The sequence below is a fragment of the Lampetra fluviatilis genome, chromosome 66, assembly GCF_964198595.1.
Source record: "Lampetra fluviatilis chromosome 66, kcLamFluv1.1, whole genome shotgun sequence".
In the NCBI taxonomy this organism is placed as follows: domain Eukaryota; kingdom Metazoa; phylum Chordata; class Hyperoartia; order Petromyzontiformes; family Petromyzontidae; genus Lampetra; species Lampetra fluviatilis.
Window position 1 is genome coordinate 2,958,669 of NC_136340.1, and position 11,825 is coordinate 2,970,493.

At 60.3% G+C, this 11,825-nt stretch overlaps 1 protein-coding gene across 1 annotated transcript in view; it reads right to left on the bottom strand.

The window, feature by feature from the left end:
* The window catches only part of LOC144952222 (uncharacterized), a 24,303-nt gene extending 12,961 nt beyond the window's left edge, over window positions 1-11,342 (bottom strand). Inside the window, exon 1 of the mRNA XM_078882636.1 lies at window positions 11,099-11,342. The gene's annotated coding sequence lies outside the window, so the exon portion shown is untranslated. The remainder of the gene's footprint in view (window positions 1-11,098) is intronic.
* Window positions 11,343-11,825: the final 483 nt, after the last annotated feature.

Below are 11,825 nucleotides of genomic sequence, written 5' to 3' on the forward strand. Positions count from 1 at the left end.
TCACACACACTCACACACTAACACACTCACACACTAACACACTCACACACTCACACACACCTACACACTCACACACACTCACACACTAACACACTCACACACTAACACACTCACACACTCACACACACCTACACACTCACACACACCTACACACTCACACACTCACTCACACCCGCACACTCACACACACTCACACACACTCACACACTAACACACTCACACACTAACACACTCACACACTCACACACACCTACACACTCACACACACTCACACACACTCACACACTAACACACTCACACACTAACACACTCACACACTCACACACACCTACACACTCACACACACCTACACACTCACACACTCACTCACACCCGCACACTCACACACACTCACACACACTCACACACTAACACACTCACACACTAACACACTCACACACTCACACACACCTACACACTCACACACACCTACACACTCACACACACTCACACACACTCACACACTAACACACTCACACACACTCACACACACTCACACACTCACACACACCTACACACTCACACACACCTACACACTCACACACTCACACACTCACTCACACACTCACACACACCTACACACTCACACACACATACACACTCACACACTCACTCACACCCGCACACTCACACACACTCACACACACTCACACACTAACACACTCACACACTAACACACTCACACACTAACACACTCACACTCACACACACCTACACACTCACACACACCTACACACTCACACACTCACTCACACACTCACACACCTACACACTCACACACACCTACACTCACACACTAACACACTCACACACTCACACACACCTACACACTCACACACACCTACACACTCACACACTCACTCACACCCGCACACTCACACACACCTACACACTCACACACACATACACACTCACACACTCACTCACACCCGCACACTCACACACACTCACACACACTCACACACTAACACACTCACACACTAACACACTCACACACTCACACACTAACACACTCACACTCACACACACCTACACACTCACACACACCTACACACTCACACACTCACTCACACACTCACACACCTACACACTCACACACACCTACACTCACACACTAACACACTCACACACTCACACACACCTACACACTCACACACACCTACACACTCACACACTCACTCACACCCGCACACTCACACACACCTACACACTCACACACACTCACACACTAACACACCTACACACTCACACACACCTACACTCACACACTAACACACTCACACACTCACACACACCTACACACTCACACACACCTACACACTCACACACTCACTCACACCCGCACACTCACACACACTCACACACTAACACACTCACACACTAACACACTCACACACTCACACACACCTACACACTCACACACACCTACACACTCACACACTCACTCACACCCGCACACTCACACACACTCACACACACTCACACACTAACACACTCACACACTAACACACTCACACACTAACACACTCACACTCACACACACCTACACACTCACACACACCTACACACTCACACACTCACTCACACACTCACACACCTACACACTCACACACACCTACACTCACACACTAACACACTCACACACTCACACACACCTACACACTCACACACACCTACACACTCACACACTCACTCACACCCGCACACTCACACACACCTACACACTCACACACACATACACACTCACACACTCACTCACACCCGCACACTCACACACACTCACACACACTCACACACTAACACACTCACACACTAACACACTCACACACTCACACACTAACACACTCACACTCACACACACCTACACACTCACACACACCTACACACTCACACACTCACTCACACACTCACACACCTACACACTCACACACACCTACACTCACACACTAACACACTCACACACTCACACACACCTACACACTCACACACACCTACACACTCACACACTCACTCACACCCGCACACTCACACACACCTACACACTCACACACACTCACACACTAACACACCTACACACTCACACACACCTACACTCACACACTAACACACTCACACACTCACACACACCTACACACTCACACACACCTACACACTCACACACTCACTCACACCCGCACACTCACACACACTCACACACTAACACACTCACACACTAACACACTCACACACTCACACACACCTACACACTCACACACACCTACACACTCACACACTCACTCACACCCGCACACTCACACACACTCACACACACTCACACACTAACACACTCACACACTAACACACTCACACACTCACACACACCTACACACTCACACACACTCACACACTAACACACTCACACACTAACACACTCACACACTCACACACACCTACACACTCACACACACCTACACTCACACACACCTACACTCACACACCCACACTCACACACTAACACACTCACACACACACTCACACCCACACACCCACACTCACACACACACACACCTACACACTCACACACCTACACACTCACACACACCTACACTCACACACCCACACTCACACACTAACACACTCACACACTCACACACACCCACACACCCACACTCACACACACTCATACCCACACTCACACACACACCCACGCTCAACCACACCCAACCACGTGTCCTGGTAGTGAATGCTGATGGTGCTGTACACGGGCTGAGAAAGGGGGCGCTGTCTGATTCAGCACCACACAACCACACTCACCTACACTCACCCACACTCACCCACACTCACCCACACTCACCCTCACTCACCCTCACTCACCCACACTCACCCTCACTCACACTCACCCTCACCCACACTCACTAACCCACACTCACCCACACACACACTCACCCACACTCACCCACACTCACCCACACTCACCCTCACTCACCCACACACACCCACACTCACCCACACTCACCCACACTCACCCTCACTCACCCACACTCACCCACACACACCCACACTCACCCACACTCACCCACACTCACCCACACTCACCCACACTCACCCACACTCACCCTCACTCACCCACACACACCCACACTCACCCTCACTCACACTCACCCTCACCCACACTCACTAACCCACACTCACCCACACACACACTCACCCACACTCACCCACACTCACCCACACTCACCCACACTCACCCACACTCACCCTCACTCACCCACACACACCCACACTCACCCTCACTCACACTCACCCTCACCCACACTCACTCACCCACACTCACCCACACTCACCCTCACTCACCCACACACACCCACACTCACCCTCACTCACACTCACCCTCACCCACACTCACTAACCCACACTCACCCACACACACACTCACCCACACTCACCCACACTCACCCACACTCACCCACACTCACCCACACTCACCCTCACTCACCCACACACACCCACACTCACCCTCACTCACACTCACCCTCACCCACACTCACACTCACTAACCCACACTCACCCACACACACACTCACCCACACTCACCCACACTCACCCACACTCACCCACACTCACCCACACTCACCCTCACTCACCCTCACTCACCCACACACACCCACACTCACCCTCACTCACACTCACCCTCACCCACACTCACACTCACTAACCCACACTCACCCACACACACACTCACCCACACTCACCCACACACACCCACACTCACCCTCACTCACACTCACCCTCACCCACACTCACACTCACTAACCCACACTCACCCACACTCACCCACACTCACCCTCACTCACCCTCACTCACCCACACACACCCACACTCACCCTCACTCACACTCACTAACCCACACTCACCCACACACACACTCACCCACACTCACCCACACTCACCCACACTCACCCTCACTCACCCACACTCACCCACACTCACCCACCCACACTCACCCACACTCACCCTCACTCACCCACACACACCCACACTCACCCTCACTCACACTCACCCTCACCCACACTCACCCTCACTCACCCACACTCACCCACACCCACCCTCACTCACCCACACTCACCCACACTCACCCACACTCACCCTCACTCACCCACACTCACCCACACTCACCCACCCACACTCACCCACACTCACCTACACTCACCCTCACCCACCCACACTCACCCACACTCACCCACACTCACCCTCACTCACCCACACTCACCCACACCCACCCTCACTCACCCACACTCACCCACACCCACCCTCACTCACCCACACTCACCCTCACTCACCCACACTCACCCACACCCACCCTCACTCACCCACACTCACCCACACTCACCCACACTCACCCTCACTCACCCACACTCACTCACCCTCACTCACCCACACTCACCCACACTCACTAACCCACACTCACCCACACTCACCCACACTCACCCACACTCACCCACACTCACCCTCACTCACCCACACTCACTCACCCTCACTCACCCACACTCACCCACACTCACCCACCCTCACTCACCCACACTCACCCACACTCACCCACCCTCACTCACCCACACTCACCCACACTCACTAACCCACACTCACCCACCCACACTCACCCTCACCCACACTCACACTCACTCACACTCACCCTCACCCACACTCACACTCACTAACCCACACTCACCCACACACACACTCACCCACACTCACCCACACTCACCCACACTCACCCACACTCACCCACACACACCCACACTCACCCTCACTCACACTCACCCTCACCCACACTCACACTCACTAACCCACACTCACCCACACACACACTCACCCACACTCACACACACTCACCCACACTCACCCACCCACACTCACCTACACTCACCCTCACTCACCCACACTCACCCTCACCCACCATCACCCTCACCCCCTCACCCACCATCACACTCGCCCTTGCCCTCACTCAATCACACACTCACCCTTACCCACCCACACTGACCCTCACCCCCACTCACCTACCCACCATCACACTCACCCTCACCCACCCACCCTCACACTCACTCACCCACGCTCACCCACCCAACCTCACCCACCCTCACCCACCCACACTCACCTACCCTCACCCACCCTCACCCACCCACCCTCAGTCACCCACCCTCACCCTCACCCACCCACACTCACCTACCCTCACCCACACTCACTCACCCTCACTCACCCTCACCCACCCTCACCCACCCTCACCCACCCACCCTCACCCACCCTCACCCACCCTCACCCACCCTCACCCACACTCACTCACCCTCACTCACCCTCACCCACCCTCACCCACCCACCATCACCCACCCTCACCCACCCACCCACCCTCACCCACCATCACACTCACCCACCCTCACCCACCATCATCCTCACCCACCCACCCTCACCCACCCTCACCCTCACCCACCCTCACCCTCACCCACCCTCACCAAACCCACCCTCACCCACCCACCATCACCCTCACCCACCCACACTTACCCACACTCACCCACCCACCATCACCCTCACCCACCCACACTTACCCACACTCACCCACCCTCACCCACCCACCCTCACCCACCCTCACCCACCCTCACCCACCCACCCACCATCACCCTCACCCACCCTCACCCACCCACCATCACCCTCACCCACCCACCATCACCCTCACCCACCCACACTTACCCACACTCACCCACCCTCACCCACCCACCCTCACCCACCCTCACCCACCCTCACCCACCCACCCACCATCACCCTCACCCACCCTCACCCACCCACCATCACCCTCACCCACCCACCCTCACCCACCCTCACCCACCCACCATCACCCTCACCCACCCACCATCACCCTCACCCACCCACCATCACCCTCACCCACCCACCATCACCCTCACTCACCCACCCTCACCCACCCACCATCACCCACCCTCACCCACCCACCCTCACCCACCCACCCTCACCCACCATCACACTCACCCACCCTCACCCACCATCATCCTCACCCACCCACCCTCACCCACCCTCACCCTCACCCACCCTCACCAAACCCACCCTCACCCACCCACCATCACCCTCACCCACCCACACTTACCCACACTCACCCACCCTCACCCACCCACCCTCACCCACCCTCACCCACCCTCACCCACCCACCCATCATCACCCTCACCCACCCTCACCCACCCACCATCACCCTCACCCACCCACCATCACCCTCACCCACACACACTTACCCACACTCACCCACCCTCACCCACCCACCCTCACCCACCCTCACCCACCCTCACCCACCCACCCACCATCACCCTCACCCACCCTCACCCACCCACCATCACCCTCACCCACCCACCATCACCCTCACCCACCCACCATCACCCTCACCCACCCTCACCCACCCACCATCACCCTCACCCACCCACCATCACCCTCACCCACCTACCATCACCCTCACCCACCCTCACCCACCCACCATCACCCTCACCCACCCACCATCACCCTCACCCACCCTCACCCACCCACCATCACCTTCACCCACCCACCATCACCCTCACCCACCCTCACCCACCATCATCCTCACCCACCCACCCTCACCCACCCTCACCCACCCTCACCAAACCCACCCTCACCCACCCACCATCACCCTCACCCACCCACACTTACCCACACTCACCCACCCTCACCCACCCACCCTCACCCACCCTCACCCACCCTCACCCACCCACCCACCATCACCCTCACCCACCCTCACCCACCCACCATCACCCTCACCCACCCACCATCACCCTCACCCACCCCACACTTACCCACACTCACCCACCCTCACCCACCCACCCTCACCCACCCTCACCCACCCTCACCCACCCACCCACCATCACCCTCACCACCCTCACCCACCCACCATCACCCTCACCCACCCACCATCACCCTCACCCACCCTCACCCACACCACCATCACCCTCACCCACCCTCACCCACCCACCATCACCCTCACCCACCCACCATCACCCTCACCCACCCACCATCACCCTCACCCACCCTCACCCACCCACCATCACCCTCACCCACCCACCATCACCCTCACCCACCCTCACCCAACCACCATCACCCTCACCCACCCTCACCCACCCACCATCACCCTCACCCACCCTCACCCACCCACCATCACCCTCACCCACCCACCCTCACCCACCCACCATCACCCTCACCCACCCTCACCCACTCACCATCACCCTCACCCACCCACCATCACCCTCACCCACCCTCACCCACCCACCATCACCCTCACCCACCCACCATCACCCTCACCCACCCACCATCACCCTCACCCACCATCACCCTCACCCACCCACCATCACCCTCACCCACCCACCATCACCCTCACCCACCCTCACCCACCCACCATCACCCTCACCCACCCTCACCCACCCACCATCACCCTCACCCACCCACCATCACCCTCACCCACCCACCATCACCCTCACCCACCCTCACCCACCCACACTCACCCACCCTCACCCACCCACCCTCACCCACCCTCACCCTCCCTCACCCACCCACCCACCATCACCCTCACCCACCCTCCACCACCCACCCACCTCACCCTCACCCATCCACCCTCACCCACCCTCACCCACCCCACCATCACCCTCACCCACCCACCATCACCCTCACCCACCCACCATCACCCTCACCCACCCACCATCACCCTCACCCACCCACCATCACCCTCACCCACCCACCATCACCCTCACCCACCCACCATCACCCTCACCCACCCACCATCACCCTCACCCACCCTCACCCACCCACCATCACCCTCACCCACCCACCATCACCCTCACCCACCCACCATCACCCCCACCCTCCCACCCTCACCCACCACACTCACCCACCCTCACCCACCCACCCTCACCCACCCTCCCCACCCTCACCCACCCACCCACCATCACCCTCACCCACCCTCACCCACCCACCATCACCCTCACCCATCCACCCTCACCCACCCTCACCCACCCACCATCACCCTCACCCACCCACCATCACCCTCACCCACCCACCATCACCCTCACCCACCCACCATCACCCTCACCCACCCACCATCACCCTCACCCACCCACCATCACCCTCACCCACCCTCACCCACCCTCACCCACACTCACTCACCCTCACTCACCCTCACCCACCCTCACCCACCCACCATCACCCACCCTCACCCACCCACCCTCACCCACCCACCCTCACCCACCATCACACTCACCCACCCTCACCCACCATCATCCTCACCCACCCACCCTCACCCACCCTCACCCTCACCCACCCTCACCAAACCCACCCTCACCCACCCACCATCACCCTCACCCACCCACACGTACCCACACTCACCCACCCTCACCCACCCACCCTCACCCACCCTCACCAACCCGCACCCACCCACCCACCCACCATCACCCTCACCCACCCTCACCCACCCTCACCCACCCACCATCACCCTCACCCACCCACCATCACCCTCACCCACCCACACTTACCCACACTCACCCACCCTCACCCACCCACCCTCACCCACCCTCACCCACCCTCACCCACCCACCCACCATCACCCTCACCCACCCTCACCCACCCACCATCACCCTCACCCACCCACCATCACCCTCACCCACCCACACTTACCCACACTCACCCACCCTCACCCACCCACCCTCACCCACCCTCACCCACCCTCACCCACCCACCCCACCATCACCCTCACCCACCCTCACCCACCCACCATCACCCTCACCCACCCACCATCACCCTCACCCACCCTCACCCACCCACCATCACCCTCACCCACCCTCACCCACCCACCATCACCATCACCCACCCACCATCACCCTCACCCACCCACCATCACCCCTCACCCACCCACCCTCACCCACCCACCATCACCCTCACCCACCCACCATCACCCTCACCCACCCACCCTCACCCACCCCACCATCACCCTCACCCACCCACCATCACCCTCACCCACCCACCATCACCCTCACCCACCCTCACCCACCCACCATCACCCTCACCCACCCTCACCCACCCACCATCACCCTCACCCACCCACCATCACCCTCACCCACCCTCACCCACCCACCATCACCCTCACCCACCCACCCTCACCCACCCACCATCACCCTCACCCACCCTCACCCACCCACCATCACCCTCACCCACCCACCATCACCCTCACCCACCCTCACCCACCCACCATCACCCTCACCCACCCACCATCACCCTCACCCACCCACCATCACCCTCACCCACCATCACCCTCACCCACCCACCATCACCCTCACCCACCCACCATCACCCTCCACCACCCTCACCCACCCACCATCACCCTCACCCACCCTCACCCACCCACCATCACCCTCACCCACCCACCATCACCCTCACCCACCCACCATCACCCTCACCCACCCACCATCACCCTCACCCACCCACCATCACCCTCACCCACCCTCACCCACCCACCATCACCCTCACCCACCCTCACCCACCCACCATCACCCTCACCCACCCACCATCACCCTCACCCACCCACCATCACCCTCACCCACCCACCATCACCCTCACCCACCCACCATCACCCTCACCCACCCTCACCCACCCACCATCACCCTCACCCACCCTCACCCACCCACCATCACCCTCACCCACCCACCATCACCCTCACCCACCCACCATCACCCTCACCCACCCACCATCACCCTCACCCACCCTCACCCACCCACCATCACCCTCACCCACCCTCACCCACCCACCATCACCCTCACCCACCCTCACCCACCCACCATCACCCTCACCCACCCACCATCACCCTCACCCACCCTCACCCACCCACCATCACCCTCACCCACCCACCATCACCCTCACCCACCCACCATCACCCTCACCCACCATCACCCTCACCCACCCACCATCACCCTCACCCACCCTCACCCACCCACCATCACCCTCACCCACCCTCACCCACCCACCATCACCCTCACCCACCCACCCTCACCCACCCACCATCACCCTCACCCACCCACCATCACCCTCACCCACCCACCCTCACCCACCCACCATCACCCTCACCCACCCACCATCACCCTCACCCACCCACCATCACCCTCACCCACCCTCACCCACCCACCATCACCCTCACCCACCCACCATCACCCTCACCCACCCACCATCACCCTCACCCACCATCACCCTCACCCACCCACCATCACCCTCACCCACCCACCATCACCCTCACCCACCCTCACCCACCCACCATCACCCTCACCCACCCTCACCCACCCACCATCACCCTCACCCACCCACCATCACCCTCACCCACCCACCATCACCCTCACCCACCCACCATCACCCTCACCCACCCACCATCACCCTCACCCACCCTCACCCACCCACCATCACCCTCACCCACCCTCACCCACCCACCATCACCCTCACCCACCCACCATCACCCTCACCCACCCACCATCACCCTCACCCACCCACCATCACCCTCACCCACCCACCATCACCCTCACCCACCCTCACCCACCCACCATCACCCTCACCCACCCTCACCCACCCACCATCACCCTCACCCACCCACCATCACCCTCACCCACCCACCATCACCCTCACCCACCCACCATCACCCTCACCCACCCTCACCCACCCACCATCACCCTCACCCACCCTCACCCACCCACCATCACCCTCACCCACCCTCACCCACCCACCATCACCCTCACCCACCCACCATCACCCTCACCCACCCTCACCCACCCACCATCACCCTCACCCACCCACCATCACCCTCACCCACCCACCATCACCCTCACCCACCATCACCCTCACCCTCACCCACCCTCACCCACCCACCATCACCCTCACCCACCCACCCTCACCCACCCACCATCACCCTCACCCACCCTCACCCACCCACCATCACCCTCACCCACCCACCCTCACCCACCCACCATCACCCTCACCCACCCACACTTACCCGCGCGCTGGTACTAAACGTGGATGTCGCTGTCCGATTCAGCACCTGGTTCAGACGCCATCCCGCAGCCAACACCCACACAGCCACATACGCACACAGTGACACACACGCACACAGTGACACACACGCACACAGTGACACACACGCACACAGCCACACACGCACACAGCTACACACCCACACAGCCACACGCGCACACAGTGACACACCCACACAGCCACACACCCACACAGACACACACGCACACAGCTACACACACGCACACAGCCACACACCCACACAGCCACACACGCACACAGCCACACACACACACAGCCACACACGCACACAGCCACACACGCACACAGCCACACACGCACACAGCCACACACGCACACAGCCACACACGTACACAGCCACACACGCACACAGCCACACACGCACACAGTGACACACACGCACACAGCTACACACGCACACAGCGACACACGCACACAGCCACACACACGCACACAGCTACACCCACACAGCTACACACACGCACACAGCCACACACGCACACAGCCACACACACGCACACAGCCACACACGCACACAGCTACACACGCACACAGCCACACACACGCACACAGCCACACACACCCACACAGCTACACACGCACACAGGCAACACCCGCACAGCCAACACCCATACAGCTACACACGCGCACACAGCCCAGTCCAGATGGCCTCGTTTTTGTCTGTGTGT